The following is a 19,654-nucleotide window of genomic DNA, read 5'->3' on the forward strand; positions in this document are numbered from 1 at the left end:
GTATCCAGATTTAGCCATACGGCTCACACTCCCTCTAAGGGGAAAATTGACTCATCCCAGATACCTACGGTATCAAAAGAATGGTCCTACCATGTAGGTAATACCTACAGCTTTCTGCATGGTCTTATAAAGATGTTTATTCAGACCCAGCTTTTTAATGCTTTCGAGGAGGGTCTTCGGAATGGCTCCAGTAGTAGACACGATAATCGGTATCGTCTGGGTACTTTGCATTCTCCATTGCCTTCGTATTTGAATTTCCAGATCTCTGTACTTGGCGATCTTTTCAGTAAATTTACTACGTAGATTATTGTTGTTAGGTATCGCCACATCAATTAGTGTTGTTTGTTTTGTTAATTTATTAACTAGTACGAGATCTGGTCTATTATGTGCCACTGTTTGGTCTGTGAGCACAGTGCGGTCCCAGTATAGCTTGTAGTTGCCATCCTCAAGCATACTCTCAGGGACGTATTGATAATACGGGAGATGCTACGTTTGGAGAAGTCCCAGCTTGATAGCTATCTCCTGATGAAGGATTTTTCCCACTGCGTCATGCCGTTCCTTGTATTCACTTGCAGCAAATGCCTGGCAGCCCCCTGTAATATGTTTGATGGTTCCTTGGGCTTGACATCCATATCGGCATCTGTCGTTTTGAACCTGAGAGTCTTTGGTGATATATTTCAGGTAATTTCTGGTTGGTATAACCTGATCCTGAATGGCCAGTAATGAATCCTCCGTTTCAGGGAACATCTTTCCTGATGTTAACCAATAGTTCGACGCTGTATTGTCGACATAGTCTTGGCTGACCTCATTGGGATGTCACCCGTGCAGAGATTTACCCATCCAGGTGCGCATTTTTTCGTCTTTAGTGAGGTGGTTTATGCGCATTTCTGGTTCCCTCAGTTTGATCGGTGTTGTGTCATCTACTGCGCAAATAGCGCGATGTAGAGTAGATGTCTCAGCTTGCAACTGAAAATAATTTCTTAAATTAGCAATTTGTTTATCTAATTGCTCACCTATATCCATAAGTCCTCTTTCTCCTAGATTCCGTGGTAATGTTGTTCTTTCTACTGCACTTTTAGGATGGTGTTTTTGTGCCTTTGTGAGGTGTGTTCTTACTTTTCGCTGAAGATTCTCTATGTCCGTTTTTGTCCACTTAACAATGCCAAACTAATAGCTAAGCGCGGAACATGCGTAGGTGTTTAGTGCCTTAAACAAATTTCTACTGTTAAGATGTGAACGAAGCAGCTGTTTTACTCTTCGTATAAACTCCGCAGTTATCTCAGTTTTCATTTGCTTATGGTCAATTTTCCGAGCTTGCTCTACTCCAAGATATTTATACATATCGTTTTCACCCATGGCCTCGATGTTCTGGCCATTTTGCATATCGAATCCACCGGGCTGTACTTTTCCTCTGACTATATTTAAATCACGGCACTTGTCTAGTCCGAAATGCATACTAATGTCATTTGAAAAGGATTCTACAGTTCTTAGCATCTCATCTAGTTGGTTTCGAGTGGAAGCCATTAATTTCAAATCATCCATATACAATAGATGATTAAGCTTCGCACCACATTGTTGTTATTTTTGATGCTAAAACCTGCGTCAGTGGAGTTCAATAGCTGAGATAGTGGGTTCATAGCTAGACAGAACCACAGTGGACTTAACGAATCTCCTTGGAAAAGGCCCCGGCTGATTGCGATATTTTCAGTTTCGATGTTATTTTCACCAGGTATTTGAAGGTGAATTCTAGTCTTCCACTCTGTCATTACATGCTGTAAAAAGGTCACTATATTATCATCGACTTTATATATTCTCAATATATCGATAAGCCATTCATACGGTACTGAATCAAAGGCCTTCTTGTAATCAATGAAGGCAGTAAATAGATTCCTCTTTTTGGAATATGCTTGATTAGAAATGACCGAGTCGATGATAAGTTGTTCTTTGCAACCCATGGAACCCTTAGCGCATCCTTTCTGTTGAGGCTCTATGATATTGTTCAGTGCACAGTGTTGGTAGATACGCCGGGCTACACAGGATGTGACCAATTTATACAAAGTTGGAAGACAAGTAATTGGGCGGTATTTGGCTGGATCTTGGGTGTTATTTTGATCCTTCGGTATTAAACAAGTGGTTCCCTGAGTTAGAAATAATGGTGTTTCCTGCGGGTTAGAAATAACATTATTACTTAGTGTTGATAACCAATCATGAACACTCCAAAACTTCTTAAGCCAGAAGTTTTGAACTTCGTCTGGTCCAGGAGATTTCCAGTTATGCAGACATATGCAATCGCGGGAACAATACATGAATAGTCAATAAAAATTTTTTTATGATTATTAATAATTGTTTAAATAAAAAAACGGTTTTAATGGAAAATGCTTAAATTCTCTTGCTTTTTGAAAATGTAAAAAGTTGAAACTTTTACGGAATGTAGCTAATGATATGAACTATACATAATTTCACTTTTTACGTTAATTGTTTTCGTTATGCCTCATAAAAAAGGAATAAAGTTTCAAATTTTTTGCCGATTCCGACTACTTTTCATGTTAGTACATAATATGTTTTATACAAATTTTAATAAACATGACGATATATTTTATTGTTTGAAAAGTGTAAGACTAAAAAGTAAAAAATAAAAAAATATGAAAAATTTTTTTTAAGAAACGCTTTTATTTAGTTACGAGTGACTAAAATTAAAAATATTATAAAAAAATCAACTAAAAAGCAAAAAATAAAATATATTGAAAATATCTAACACATTCGTTAAAGAAAAGCGTGGGGCGAAAACCGTTTATTCTTTGATGATATTTGTTACTTCTTCAGTGGTGAAGGGTTCGTAGAGAGTAGTAGTGTAGTGTTGGCAGTTCTGTGTCGTATCTTTTATCCATCCAGCATTGTTGTTAAGAGCAGCTGGTGTAGAAAGTTGATTTCCCGATTATTGTATTATTATTATTTTTTTAATTTTTAGCTATAAGTATCTCTGACTTATACCTCGCAGTTTTATATTTATTTTACTAAAAAGTGAACAAACCGGCCCTGTCTAATTATGTATAAAATATAAGTTACAGTTTTCCTCGCATTAATTTGAGCAGCCTTTATGACGATATGCATAAGAAGACAAATGAGTGAAAAAAATTGATTTTTTTTTGTGAATGACTGACTCGAAGAGGTCTATATCCCGATAATTTTGTGGCTTTGTTTCATCATAAAACGATGCCATTAACTATAAATTTGTGTTTACGAAACTTAAAGCGATGAGTGGCTTATTACAGGTGTTTAAATCGTTTTTCCTCTAACGGTTGTATTAATTAGAACAAAATAGAAACGGACCAAAAAATAACATCGGTCTTGGTCAGATGTGCGCCTACATTAAAGACGCAAATTACAACTAATAATATGTTAATGATATACATAACTTCAGTAATAAATATTATATATTTAAGTTGCTCATCCTGTAGATTTTTGTGAGTTAAACAAAACGACAAAATTTTTCGGAATATTTGACAAAGTTTGTAACAGGAGAGGAAAAAACTATATACCCACATGTGTATTCTAACACATAACAAAAATAATAAAGTTGAATTCCAACACAATTCACCTAGTCCGAAAATGCTTCCTACAATTTACCCCAATTCACCTAATCCGAAAATGCTTCCAGCGTCCACAGACCCGCATCGTACGCATCGGACGCATCGTACGCAACGGATTTTAGTTTGCCTTGTACAGAAACTTATGTAACCGCGTCCACTGATCCGCATCGTACGGATCGCATTATCGATTGTCAAACTAAAATCCGTTGCGTACGATGCGTACGATGCGGGTCTGTGGACGCTTGACTTAAAGTTATCGCATATTTATTAAGTTATTATTAAAGGACGCATCGTACGCAACGGATTTTAGTTTGACAATCGATAATGCGATCCGTACGATGCGGATCAGTGGACGCGGTTACATAAGTTTCTGTACAAGGCAAACTAAAATCCGTTGCGTACGCATCGTACGCAACGGATTTTAGTTTGCCTTGTACAAAAACTTATGTACCTGCGTCCACTGACCCGCATCGTACGGATCGTACCATCGGGAATGCCGAAGGGTTGCTTGGAGAGGCAACTTTTGCGATGCGTGCCGATGAATCATTTGGAATGCCGATCAGTGGACGCACCCCACGGAATTTCGCTTGGGCCAGTGGGAGCTAATATACGGCTATTTGCATTTTGACCATCGTCTTGTCCGTAATGAAACAAGTAAACTCAGTTTTAACTGTTATTTTATGTATAGGTATGTTCAGAAAAAAATATTACAGGCCATGATAAGTTGATTATGGGGATTAAAATATCATAAATTACTCACTTTTCATGTTTATTAGTCTTTTATCTACGACTGATACATAATATATGTATTATACTTGTGGTGTTTGCAATATAATGCCATATAATAATCCCTTAGGGATTAATAATGCGGGATTAATAGCTATTAATCCCTCTGGCACAACAATCACAAAATTCACCACGGAAACAAAATAATCAACCTCAAAAAGTGTCACTGTCAAACGAATAGTATATTTGACAGTTTGTGTTGAGATGGACGAAAATGAAGAATATTTTAATTGTACACCACCAGAAATTGTAGAACTAGCTACAGCAACAGCATCTACCTTAATACCTGAAACATCGAAATCCATTTATAATAAAACGTACGCAACCTTCAACGAATGGCGTGTTCGAAACAACGCGAAATCATTTTCCGAAAATGTTCTGCTGGCCTATTTCGCTGAATTAAGTGCAAAATATAAACCGTCTTCATTATGGTCATTCTATTCAATGATTAAATCTATGTTGAGAATAAACCATGACGTTGATCTGGAAAAATACGGCAAACTAAGAGCGTTTCTAAAGAGAAAATCGGAAGGATTTCAAGCAAAAAAGTCTTCCACTCTAACCCCAGAGCAAATTAGGAAATTTATTGACAAAGCTCCTGATGAAATTTATCTTTTACATAAGGTAAATATACATATTTAATTTGATTTATTCAAAAACTCATATGCTTATTTGCTTCAGGTAATATTGATCATTGGAATTATGGGTGCATGCCGCTCAAACGAACTTTATCAAATGAATATACAAGACGTGAAGGATCTCCAAACAGATTTATTAATAACAATTCCCAAGTCTAAAACCAAAATTGTACGAAAATTTACCATAAACAGTACGTTTTACAATATTGTGAAGAAATACATCGATCTCCGTCCGTCACATGTGAAAATAAATTCATTCTTTCTAAATTATCAAAAATCTAAATGTACAATACAACGTATAGGAAAGAACAAATTTGCAGATATTGGTAGGCAGATTGCCAAATATTTAAACTTGCCAAATCCTCAAAGTTATACCGGCCATTGTTATCGCAGATCATCTGCCACTCTGTATATTGATGGAGGAGGCGATTTAACTGGATTAAAGCGTCATGGGGGCTGGAAGTCAACACAGGTATCTGAAGGATACATTGATCAGTCTATGAGAAACAAGGCAACTACAGCAGATACTATCGCTAAAGAGATAAACAGTAATGTACCATCGTCTTGTTCTACAGCAATCGAGATCCCAAATATTTGTATTAAAAACTCTACTAAAGTTAATGATGATTCTCAACCAATTCAGTTTATTAATTGTACTATTACTAATTTTAATGTTTTTAACAAATAAAGTTGTTCATTAAAAATCTTAAATTAATTAATTTGTCGTAGATAAAGTAGAGTATACTACTCGCAATAATGGCTCTCATTCCCTCGGAATGTTACTCCCTCGCCGCTAACGCGGCTCGGTTCGTAAATATTCCTCGGGAATAATAGCCATCATTATTGACTCGTGGTATAATCTACTATTATCAACGCTTTTATTTAGTTCAATAGTTTGCGTCAAATCTTTAGACGTTAATTTAAGTGCCTTTTCTTCAATGCAAATAAATGAAAATTTGCAGACATATGCATTCGCGGGAACAATACACGAATAATCAATAATAAAAATTTTTTATGTTTATTAATTGTTTAAATTAAAAAAACGATTTTAATGGAAAATTACTAAATTGTTTACTAATTGACAAATGTTTATTAATTGTTTAAATTAAAAAAACGATTTTAATGGAAAATGACTAAATTTTCTTGTTTTTTACAATGTAAAAACTTGAAACTTTTATGGATTGTAGCTAATGATATGAACTATACATAATTTAACTTTTTACGTTAATTGTGTACGTTGTGCTTCATAAATAAACAATAAAGTTTCAAATTTTGTGCCGATTCCGACTACTGTTCATGTTAGTACATCATATATTTTATACATATTTTAAGAAACATGACGATATATTTTAATGTTTGAAAAGTGTAAGACTAAAAAGTAAAAAATAAAAAAATATGAAAAAAATTTTTAAGAAACGCTTTTTTTTAGTTACCAGTGACTAAAATTAAAAATATTATAAAAAAAAATCAACTAAAAACCAAAAACTAAAAAAATGAAAAAATCTAACACATTCGTTAAAGAAAAGCGTGGGGCGAAAACCGTTTATTCGATGAACACGCGCCACGCTTTTCTTTGACAAATGTGTTGGATTTTTTAAATTTTTTGCTTTTTAGTTGATTTTTTTTATAGTATATTTAATTTTAGTCACTGGTAACTAAAGAAAGAGAGATTTGAGAGAGTGGTTTGGCTGCACCACTAATGAACTTTTTAGGTCAGCTGTAAACAAAGTCAGTGTAGCCTTGATGATTTCCAATCTCCGATAGGAGTGGCACAAGAAGAAGAAGAAGAACTAAAGAAAAGCGTTTCTTAATTTTTTTTTCATATTTTTTTATAGCGAGCTGCTTGATAATACAAAATATAGAAAGATGGCCTATTTTGGACACGTAGTAAGGGGAGACCGGTATAATATTCTTCAACTTATTATGATGGGTAAAATCGAAGGACGCAGAGGAATTGGTAGAAAGCAGGCCTCTTGGTTGAAGAATATCCGGGAGTGGACAGGTATAAAGAAAGCAGAACACCTATTTAGAATAGCTCGAGACAGAGACAGTTTCGCCATGTTAATCGCCAACGTCAAGGGGACTTGATAGGGCACGTTAAGAAGAAAGAATATTTTTTTATTCAAGATATCTTGAGTATCTAACTATGAAAATTATTCTCGTTAAAAAAAACAACACATTTTCCTATCACAGCAATGAACTTTTTAAAAAATATTAGACTTGCTAATAATGTTTCTGAGAGAAGTGTAAAATTGATGCGAGACATTTTATTGTCCCTCACAAAAGATGAAAAAGCAACCAAAGTGTGTTACAAGTAGTTGAAAACCAAAAATAGTATTTAAGAGTACACAGTAGCGATCAACAGGTAGCAACAAACGCGGTCCAAGATTGCGAAATTTCTGCGAACTTTCAAAAGTGAGGCAACAGTGCGTCGGTAATTCGACACTGACAGTGACGTTCATACTATCAAAAACAATAATTTTTATACACATAGGCGCGAAATGTTGCCAAGTCAGTGACGTTTGATTACTTGTTATAAAAAAATTGATTTTTATTAATTCCAATGTGACCCAAAATGTAGGCACGAGATAAAAAAGTTTATTTGAAGAAAGTGTATTTTTTGTCTTTCTTAATGGCGGTACAGGCTCCTTTTTTCAATATTCTATTTAGTTATAGAGTAATTTCTACATACTAACATATTTCTGAAATTGGGCTCTGTACCGCCATTCTTTATTATATTACGAATATGTGTGCCAAATATCTCGACAAAATATTCAAAATTAGAGCCGCAATCTTGGAACGCGTTTGTTGCTACCTGTTGTTCGCTACTGTTTGCTCTTAACCGATTTCAGAAAGGCAACTTTAATTAATCTTTAAAGAAACTTTTACTGATATAGTTCCTATTTTCCATTTAAATCAAATTGTAACAGCTTTGTGTATTCCTTTATATTCAAATGTATAATTACTTAGAAAAATGGGTGCTATTATGCGGTCTACCATCGTGTTTCTGCTATAGTTTGCGGTCTACCGAAAGAATTGGTGTGTAAGCTGTAATATTACTATGCCGATAAAAAAATGTTTACAAATAATTTTTGAATCTATTTTTTAAAAACATGTAGAGTTTGTGTAAGGTTTTATAGGTCCAAAGTTAATAATTTTCGAAATATTTAAAATGACATATGAGAGTTTTATCAGTATAGTGTCATTTTTAAATAATTTAATATCTTTGACATAGGTATATGGTATATCAATATAAAATACAATGTGATCACTATTTGCAAATACTTTTTTTTCATTTTTTTTTTAAGTGGTGCACCGTATATTGTATATTATTATTGCATTTTGTAGTAAATATTACAGGCTTTCTTTTAATATCAGGTTGTAAGTACCTAGCATGTTTCGTTTTGTAGATATTTAAAAAAGAATATTATGTAGATATTTTATTTTTACGTTTTTGTTGATTTTTTATTACTAAACAGATACATTAAAATATCATAATACCCTATTCCACGAACATACGCCTGTTTTGGATTACTTCGAATATTTTACTGTGCAAAATAAGAAGAACGAAAGTAAATTGCAAATTACATTGTTGTTTATTGGAATAATTATTAGCGCCATTTACTTTCGTACTTCTTATGTTGCACAGTAAAATATTCGTTGTCGAAGTAATCCAAAACAGGCGTATTTTCGTGGAATGGCCCATACTAATAAATGTAGTTAATATGCATAAATTAATTATTAAATTAAATAAACAACAAATTAATAAACAACCAATAAATAAATAAACAACCAATTTTAAAGTCTACCTTAGTAATTTTTCTACCTTAGCAAGTGGTGGCATCGGCAATCCGATCGCTGCCGATACAGTGGACGCAGTATGAAAAATTAATCAGATGCGTACGATGCGTCCGATGCGTACGATGCGGACCTGTGGACGCTTGCCTAGCATCAACTTCTAAGCATTTTTGACACTGGATTATTAAATTTTGAGGTATTCTAGTACTAAAAGTTACTCTTGCGTTAAGTCGGTAGGAGGCACCGTTTTCTAGAAAATTAATCAACTTTTTTTTGGTACGCGGGATCCAGGCCTACGTGGTTGAACACAACAACTACAAATTTTTTAGAGCAGTAATGTGCAAAGGACAGATAGGCACTACAAGAAGAAGAAGAATTCTTAATGTCTCTTGCCTGACTTATTCTGCTGTTTCCTCGTCGATGGATTGTATGGTACACCTACTCTACTTGTGAAGTTACAGCTTTTGGTCAAGACCGATGTTTTATCTACTTATAATCGGTATATTGATAATTACGGACGTCCGTATTGTTATTTCTATTGTGTTCTTGGGGTGTATTTATGATTGATTTAGTTTGTAGATTGTTGAATTTCTTGATGAGTCTTTGTGATTTTATTACGTGGTCTGTCTCAGTGCGCCAGTGTGATAATTTACTTCTGTTCCAAGATAAGATTGTGCAATTGTTTGCTTTATTTGAGAAGTACATCATAGATTCCCTTTTTGATGTCATCAAGCGATCTACGTTTTGACGAATATGGTCTCTAAGTAGAGCAAAACTGACTCTGTTGAGAATCCTGCGTGACCCTCTTGTGTTGCTGTGACAGGATACACGAATGAAAGTTGGAAGTAGTTTATTGTCACCTAATGTAATTGTCCGAATTTCAAAAATAAGAAGCATCGATAATGTCAAATATAATTTTGACGAAACGTCTACAACAATCTCCGACTCACGCAAGAGCGCTGCAATAGTTCTGTTGCACTATTTATCCTATTATCCAGTTGAATATACATTTTCTTTCGTTTCTTATTTTCTAGGTTTAAGTCCATTCTATTTAATATGAAATCGAAATATTCTGCTTCTTTTCTTAAATTTTTTATGAGAATGTATATGTTTGGATGAGGTTCTTTAACATTCTGTTTAACCGGTTGTTCCATCCTTCCACGGCATTATTTGTTCGGTGTCGGAGGCCATGGCAGTTCCACATATTCATGCTAATCACTGGATTTTCTAGCCATTCGTTAACGAAGTAATCATAAAATTTTGTCAAATTTTCATCTTCCGGAGAATCAGATTGAATAATTATCCACCCGTCTTCTATTTGCTCCAAAGGTAAGTATGCCAATGCAGAACAGATTCTTAAATGAAGTCTAACGTTATCGTCGGTAATGTATTGTGTTGTCAGTCCGATCGACTGAATGTTCCTCCAAAGCGACTGATTAAAATGGTAGTTGAATCCATGCAGTCTAACATCTGGAAAAACAGTGTTGAGAGCTTGAATAACAGCATCTTCAAAATCAAGCGTCACTGTTGTTGGTTTCCATCCGCCTAGTTTTTTTGTCAGTATTGTAAACAGCCTTCTATACGTTTTCATTTTTTTGTTTGGTAGAAGCGCATACAACACAGGGACAATTCTTGTTTCGTCGTCAGTGCTGCCCATATCAACATGCATGGTATATATTTGTGTAAACTGTTTGGAGGAGCTCTTAAATGTACCGTCGACAAAAAAATCTGTTTTTGATGCTAACGTTTCCTTTGCTTTCGAAGTCGAAAAACATAAAATTCTTTCTCCTTCTTCAGTGTCGTCAAAACACAAAACACTCTGACCATTTTCTAATGTCAACATTTCCAGTGGAATATCTATTTCAATAGACGACGCTGGTTCTTGTCCGACACCAGTTTGTAAATGTCTTGAACGACAAAGTGTAGACTTACGTGAGGCATACAAAGGAATTTTACTTACAAAATCGAGTCCTTTTGTAAATAGTTTTTCGAACTCTTTCCTGTAAATGTCTGGGGTTGGAGTGTCTTCTTCTCGAGCTCTCTTTTTTGAAATGTACGTAGCCTTTTTTACTTCTAAGAGAGCTACATCGGGGACACCACAAGTGTGTTGGTTGACCTCGAGTAGTTCCGTCAGTTTTGTCTTCATCCTCCCTTTATAGTTGTGGTGACGTTCTTTTACACATACCCAAGTTACAACATCTTCCTTATTCTTCCTATATTTTCGATACTGATATCCAGCGTGAAGAGCAGAAGGTTTTCCCTTGGTGGTTTCAATCACTTCAAAATTTTCCATTATTAAAAGTTGTTACTGTTATTATTAATATATTGTTGTTATTAATATACAAATAATATGCATTTGTTTTTATGTTTAGATTTTGGTAATTCTCCCCCAACCTTTTTAATTAGGCAAATACAAACTTTCCAAAAATCCGTAATGAGGGGATTATTGTGGTTTAGTCATTACTGTTTTCATTACCTATTGTTCGAAATATAGATAAGCGGAATAAAATATTTCAATAGGGTCGACCGGGCCTTAGGCCGATGCCACATTATGCGTTTTGACCGGATGCGTTTCCGCCGCATCCGGTGAAACGCATAGTGTGACAGATCGGTCCGGTTGCGTTGGAAACGGATGCGTTTTGAGTCATCGGTATGCACTTACAAACTGCACCAGACTAAACGCATAGTGTGACAGGTCGGTCCGGTTGCGTTGGAAACGGATGCGTTTTCACCGCATCCGGTCAAAACGCATAATGTGGCATCGGCCTAATAACTCGGGTGGTTACTAATTTACGACCTTCTTACATTTCTAGCTTTTAAGTAAAATGTCTGATCGCAAGTGCAACGTTAGCTGCCAAAATATTTTGGATTGACCGCATTTGCAACGATAATTACCTTGACCGCATATGCAACGACCGCATCTGGACCTATTTCCTTCAAATATTATTATATTTCAAGCAATTTCTGCAAAAAAATTTGAGTCACCCCTCAACATCCAAATGTACTAATATTTGTACAGATGCGCCCTGGTCTAATGATTTTACAATACAATGATGCTATACGCACATAGAAAATTATATTCTATCGTTATATTTTATAAAATTATAAAAAGCATAACTGTCTGTTTCACAAAATGTTAAATACATCCAAGTTATTTATTCATTTGCTAATAAAGCAATGAATGAAAATTAGTATACAGTTATTTTATGCAGAATATCCAAACGTATTTGCTTTGTTTGAGGGAGGGAGTTTATTAGAATTCACCCCTTCATCAAAACTTAAGGGTAGGTACCTTCTCAAATCAATTTTGCTCTGGCGGTTTTCGGGCCCTCAAGGCAAATGTGCTAATAAAGTGGACTTGCGGCAATAATATTAGAAACAGCAGTTCAGAGTTCAGTCTCTTGCACAATCAAAGATAAAATAACAGAGATATTGTAATTTTTTATTACAGTTCTTCAAAATGAATAATAGGTCTGAATATTTAAGAAAAATAATTTGCAATTTTTAAACAAAAATTTAACTGTTCAGGTTGTATTTATACAATGAATAGAAATATGCTTTATTGTCATGAAAAATTTAACAATTTTATAGACAAAGCTTACAAGAATCATAAATAAAAACAATAACAAATACAATTTACTAAAATTATGTATATAAATCGTCAATATAAATAAAATATAAAGAAGTGAAAAAAAAACAGTAACAATCTACTACCTTATACCTATCTACTAATAATCTACCTTAAGAAATTTAATAAGTTAAGTTAAGCTGCTGCATATGACACTCAAATATAGATTAAGATTCTACTTATACATAAGAATACTGTAATTGCTTAGTAGTCCAGGGCGCATCTGTTTTGAGATGGACGTTGAGAGGTGACTCAAATTTTTTTGCAGAAATTGCTTGAAAATAACTTAAATAATAATATTAGAGTAATCCTCCCACTCAAAATGGTCCGGAACATTGTTTAAATAATCAAAATGTCAAAATTTGAAGGAAAAATTCGATTTTTTTATTGGTTTTTTGATTATAACTTAAAAACTATTCATTTCTGAGAAAAGTTGTATTGATATAAAAGTTGCATAATTAAATTTGCTACAATATAGAATTGGTTAAAGTTTTAAAAAATAGTCACCCTTGTTGCAAAATAGCAATAATTGCGAAAAAAACCATACAAAAACAAGTATTCGCATTTTACGTTTTTCAACCATTTATGCTACACTTATTACCTTCATTTTTTGCCGAGAAAAACTTTATGATATAGTAAAATAACACTGTAAATTTAATTAAGATCGGTTTAATAGATTTTGCAAAATAAATTTTGCAATCCAGCTTTCGAAAAAAAAATTTATTTTTTTAAAATGTTGCAAGACTGACAATAAAGCAGATAGCAAGCTGATTTTTTTTTGCTTATAGAAGTGTACTGTACCTTTAATTTGCAATTTGCAAAATTAAAATTGATTAATTACCACGGCGTCAGGAATTTTTTTAAATAAACCACCAAAATTTCTTCCAATCTTTATCTAATATATTATTTTCTTACACATTGCATATAAATAATGCATAATAACAATTGCATATAAATAATGAACTTTTATTCTCTAAGTTAAAATATATGAACAAAGAAAGTTTTTGCTAAAAAAAGTGTTATTTCAAAGGATAGAGTATGTGTTTTTATTTTGCAATAAACAAATTTATTTATTTATATCGAAATGTAATAAAAATTAAAATGTATCAAACTTGCTTTTGTATGTTTTTCTTTCGCAATTATTGCTATTTTGCAACAAGGGTGACTATTTTTTAAATTTTTAACCAATTCTATTTTGTAGGAAATTTAATTAGGCAACTTTTATGTCAGTACAACTTTTCTCGGAAATGAATACTTTTAAAGTTATAATCAAAAAACGAAGAAAAAATTTTTCCTTCATTTTTTGACATTTTGATTATTTAAACAATGTTCCGGACCTTCTTGAGAGGGGGGATAACTCAAATATTATTATTTGAGTTATTTTCAAGCAATTTCTGCAAAAAAAATTTTAGTCACCTCTCAACGTCCAAATGTACTAATATTTTTACAGATCCGCCCTGGTCTATAGTATTGGTTAACAAACTCTGCTATTGAATAATATGGTCTTTCAGATAAATAGGCTTTTGTCATTTTACGGAACTTGGGGAAAAATGTTGCAGATTTAAGTTGTAGAGGGAGATGGTTGTATAGTTTTTTTTACAGAATATAATATAGATTTCTTTACTAACTCACTGGACGAGATCGGTAAATAGATGTCAAAGGTAGAATTTCTGGTGGAATAGTCATGTCTAGGTCTTGCTGGAAAGACATGTAGATGTTTACGAATTAAGTAAACAGTTTCTAAAATATATAAAGAAGGTAGTGTTAGAATCCTGTGATCTTTGAAGTAGCTTCTGCAATGTGTTGTTCTTTTGAGGCCAAACAGATTTCTTATTGCTCTTTTTTGTAATTTAAAATCGGATTGGGCAGCTGTACCAGTACCCCAAAAAGGAAGACCATATCGAAGATGGGACTCGAACAAAGAAAAATATGTTATTTTGGAAGAGGCTAAATTCATTTCCTACGAAACAGATCTTATTGCAAAGCAAGCTGAGGATAGTTTCTTGCTTAACACATCGATATGAAGGGACCATATTTAAGGTTGCTATCTAAAAAAATACCAAAAAACTTTACAGAATCAACGATATTAATCTAGCTGTTATGAAGAGGTAACGGTTGAATAACTCCTTTATAGGATAATGCTACTATTTTATCTACGTTAAAAGAGAGTAAATTAGAATCGGACCAGGATTTTATTGTGAGTAGATCAGAAGTTATAGTAGCATGAAGAGTTGCGATATTTGAGTTGCTCCAAGTGATACTGGTATCATCAGCAAAAAGAAAAACTTTTCCATCGATTTTTAAACTAGTGATGTCATTAATAAAGATAAGGAAAAGTAGAGGACCCAATACTGAACCTTGTGGTCCCCACAACAACATTTTTGAGTCTAGAGTCTGTATCATTTGCTCTAACCAGTTGTTTTCTATTATCCAAGTAAGGTTGAAACCAGTTCAAAGAAATACCTCAAATTCCATAGAAATCTAGTTTTTTTATCAAAATGTGATTTACACAATCAAAAGCTTTGGCATAATCACAAAAAACAGTGGCAGTGTGCAGATTATTGTTTAATGCTTGATAAACCTCATGTAGTACAGAAAGCATGGCATCGGTGGTACATTTATTATTTAAAAAGCCGAACTGATTTTGTGATAAAATGTTGTTTTCAACGAGAAAGGACAGAAGTCGGGCTTTTATTAGTCCCTTAATAATTTTGGAGAGTATTGCAGGCATTAGATTTTTCACCACCCTTATGAAGAGGAATAATGATGGCTGTCTTTAGGCACTCTGGAAATTTACCTTTCTCAAAAGATTCATTAAGTAGAGAGATGAGGACTCCCAACACATTGTCTCAAATGTAAACATAGTCGATCATCTTTATTTTTTTAATGTGGCGGCTGTGACGCCAAGATACTGAACTTCTGAAGTCAGAGCGTCATAGTGCTTCGGAGGACACCTAAAGGCGTCGGGCTGGTGTGTATCGACACTTAGTTATCTTAACCAAGGTTAAAGATGCAACTAGCGCTGGAACAATCCGAAAGGATTGCTTTTTGACACCTACGGTATCAAAAAGAGTTTAGCTTTTAGTGGGGCCCTTTCCGTGTTATAGAACGCGAAGCTCTCTAATTCCGCCTCTAGTAGTAAACAAACGCTTTGAAGAAAAAACAGTAGTGTTGGCACGCATTTTTATAAACTCGATTTAGATATTATCTGTATAATTCTCTACTAATTCATTTGGACCACACTTATGGTAATTTTATTTTTCTCTACTTTTCTCTTCTGGTTCATACCATCATTATTATTTGTTAGTGCCAATTGCCTTAATTTTTTCTTTTCCTCTGCTATTTTAAGGCATTCTTTATCACACCAATTCTTCCCTGCTTTCACTTGGCTCTTTTGTAGAATAATTTTATCAATTGCTATAGTTATCGCCTCTCTTGCAGTTTCCCATACTTGCTCTATGCCTAGTTTCTTTTCGTCCTTCTGGTATAATAGCCCTTTATTTATTTCATTGGCATAATTTCTTTTTATTTCCACTTCGCTTAGCTTTTGTATATCATATCGATTTTTCCTCTTTAAATTTGTTTTTCTCATCCCTTTATCTTTTTGCACTATTCCACATATATCTCTAACCGAAAAGTGACCCGAATCCATTTCGGCTCCTCTCACACTTCTAATATTTCTTATAAATTTCATAAATTTCATGTGGTCTCTTTGTACCAATACGTCATCAACCTGGTTAACCGGCCTTCTATCAGAAGACATCCAGATTCAGTTATGCATTTCTTTTCATTCCAACTGGATGCTCCTCACCACCACCCAAGTAGCACTGAATTGGTTTATTAAGTATTTTAAGGATGCTTTAAAACTGTAGAATAAAACCAAAATTAAAACCATTTGGTTTTTAAGTAAACCTTAAGGTTGCGATAAAACCGCTTTCAGCATAAAAGGGCCCACATAAAACCTTAAAACTTTGTTTTCTTAAGCAACTGGTTAAAGCTGCTGTGAAGGTGCTTTTAAAACCATGTTAAAAGACGCTTTAAGTGCACGCAGTTTTATAGCAAGCTTAAAAAGGTTTCTTAAATGGAGACTTTCAAAGACAATTTATCTTATTATATATTCGGGTCTAGGACGTTTCATCGCCGCCGTTTCGATGCCGCCAGTTCGATGCCGATGCCGGCCGATTCATCGCCAGTCAATTAATCGCTATCTGATATATTTCCGAATTTTCGACAGTTACAATTATTAGTTATTTTTAGTATTAATTAGGAATTCTAGGAAATGTGAGATATGACGGCGATGAAATGGACTGGCGATGAACCGGCGGCATCGAAACGGCCGGCGATGAACCGGCGGCATCGAAACGTCCCATTCCGTATATCGCACCTTGAAAACCATATGGCAATAACTGCAATTTTTTTATGAAATGACCTTTGAATGCAGTCTAATAGGAAAAAAAATCTATTTTTTAATGCTATATAGCAGAATCTGCAAAAAAATTTTAAGTTCGGCACCAGAAAGATACATCCCTATGGCTTTTATCAAAAATCGATTCTTCTTTTTATACCATCAGGCATTATCTTCAGTTGATGCTCTACGGTTCTAAAATTGGAACAAAAACTTAGATCTATATGGCAATATGTGCAAAATGTGACCCACGCTCGTAAAATAAAAGCGAGATGTACTAAGGAAAATATCTTTTAAATGCAACAAAACATACGAGTGCTGCAGAGAGATTTCATTGCAACACTGGAAATAAGCGACAAGACTATAACAAATTAATATACAACGTCGTACTGCAGATGGGTTTATCCCAAAAGAAAAGCGAGGAACTCATAAGAATGGAAAAAGAATCAATGAAGTCGTGAAACAAAACAAAATTATTTACATTGAGTCCATTCTTAGAGTGAAATCTTACTACCTAAGGAAACAAACTACCAGATAATTCGTCAGCGATGACAAAACTCTTGCTGATATTCATCGCGATTATATAAAATTTTGCAAAGAAAAAGTTTCGGTGTTCGGAAATTACGCTACGATGATAACCATATTTCACACAGAATTTAATATACACTCCTTTAAGCCTAAAAATACCTTTGCTTGCTGTGAGAAAGTTACAGAAATTAATTAGATAAATCGACATTAGAAACAGTCTATAATACTCACCGTCAGGAAGTGGAACTCAATAGGAAAGAGAAATAAATGACTTAAAATCTGCAAAATCCAACAATTGCATCACTTCTTGTTTTGATTTACAATCATTACTACCGACGCCTTCAGGCGAAGTCTCTTTATTTTATTACAAAAGCAGATTATCAACATTATTTAATTTCACAATTTTTTACCGGACCACAAATGCAGGACACTTCTGTCTTTGGTTCAAGCGAATTGCTAATCGTGATTCAAATGAAATAGCGTCGTTCCTGTTACAATTTCTGAGGAACCATGCCAGGGAAAAAGAAATAATATTATACTCAGATAACTACTGTGGGCGAAATAAGAACAAGTATATTGTCTATCTTTATCAATATAGAATATAGAAATTGAAAATATACCTAAAATTACCCACAAATTTTTGATAACGGGTCACTCCCAAAATACGGTAGATAACGTGCATTCTTTTATTGAGAAACAAAAAAAGGCTTTAAAAGATGACCAATTTACGTGGTTGCGCAATGGTTCACAGTAGTTCAAACAGCGAAAAAAACAGGTGAACCTTATATAAAATTAATGAAAGGTGTACATCGGATATATTGGACTTTAAAAAACGATGTAAGGAAATGGGGAATAATTATAACATTGACGAAGAAGGAAATCAGGTCGTCTGTCGTCTGGAATGACATAAGATGAACTAGGTGGAGAAGACATTTAAAAATAAGTTTCAGGTTAAGGCAAGCTTTAACGATACAGAGTTCAGAACCATTAATATAAGGCAAAAACAACGAGGGATGGTGGCTAAGCTGGAACTAAGTAAAGCATATTCGCATCCACCAGGAATATGCAATCTCAAAAAACAAGATGTAGACTCTCACTATGTAAGGCTAATGTTATTCAAGAGCACTATCATAGGTTTTATGCAGATTTACACGTGACCAATCCAACAATAGGAGACGAACAGACAGATTACAATATGCAACACTTTGATTAAGTGTTAACACTAAAAACTTGTAATAAATAAGTACAATCTTAAATAAAAAAACTGTTATTTGATATGCATTTTTACTGCGTCATTTGCGAAAATTGATATATTTTTTAAAACCATATGGCCGTATGTGCTAAAATACCTATTAATTTTAGCAAATTTTATGTACTTCTTAATTTATATAAAAATATGCAAAATTAAAGACAATTATACCAAATATCAGGTTTGTAGTTTAATTTTTGGAACTACAGGAAATAAAATTAACTTTACAAAAACTTAAAATGCTCATAACTCGATATTATGATTTTTGAAGTTACTGCCCTATGGTTTTCAAGGTGCGATATATTCATCATAAACTCTAAATTAAAATGATTCTTTAAAATCATATACGGGTGTCCCGAAAAGATTGGTCATAAATTATACCAGACATTCTGGAGTCAAAAATAGTTCGATTGAACCTAACTTACCTTAGTACAAATGTGCTCATAAAAAAAGTTACAGCCCTTTGAAGTTACAAAATGAAAATCGATTTTTTTCAATATATCGAAAACTATCAGAGATTTTTTATTGAAAATAGACATGTATCATTCTCATGGGAAGAGCATCTTAAAACAAAATTATAGTGAGATTTGTCCACCCCATAAAAATTTTATGGGGGTTTTTTTCCTTTAAACCCCTCAAAACTTTTGTGTACGTTCCAATTAATTCATTATTGTAGTACCATTAGTTAAACATAACGTTTTTATAGCTTTTTTGGCTCTTAGTATTTTTTCTATAAGCGAGTTTTTATCGAGATGTGGCTTCTTTTTTAATATATTTACATACAAATTTTATGGGGGTTTTGTTCCTTTAAACCCCCCAAATGTTTGTGTACGTTCCAATTAACCTATTATTGTGGTACCATTAGTTAAACACAGTGTTTTAAAACTTTTTTGCCTATTAGTATTTTTTTGATAAGTCACCTTTTATCGAGATGTGGCTTATTTTTCAAAATATACCCAAAAATGTACATTATAAATAAATTTTCAGATTATAATAGGTCTCTATAATCGTACTTAACCAGATACAAATATG

The sequence above is a fragment of the Diabrotica virgifera genome, chromosome 6, assembly GCF_917563875.1.
Source record: "Diabrotica virgifera virgifera chromosome 6, PGI_DIABVI_V3a".
Classification (NCBI taxonomy): Eukaryota; Metazoa; Arthropoda; class Insecta; order Coleoptera; family Chrysomelidae; genus Diabrotica; species Diabrotica virgifera.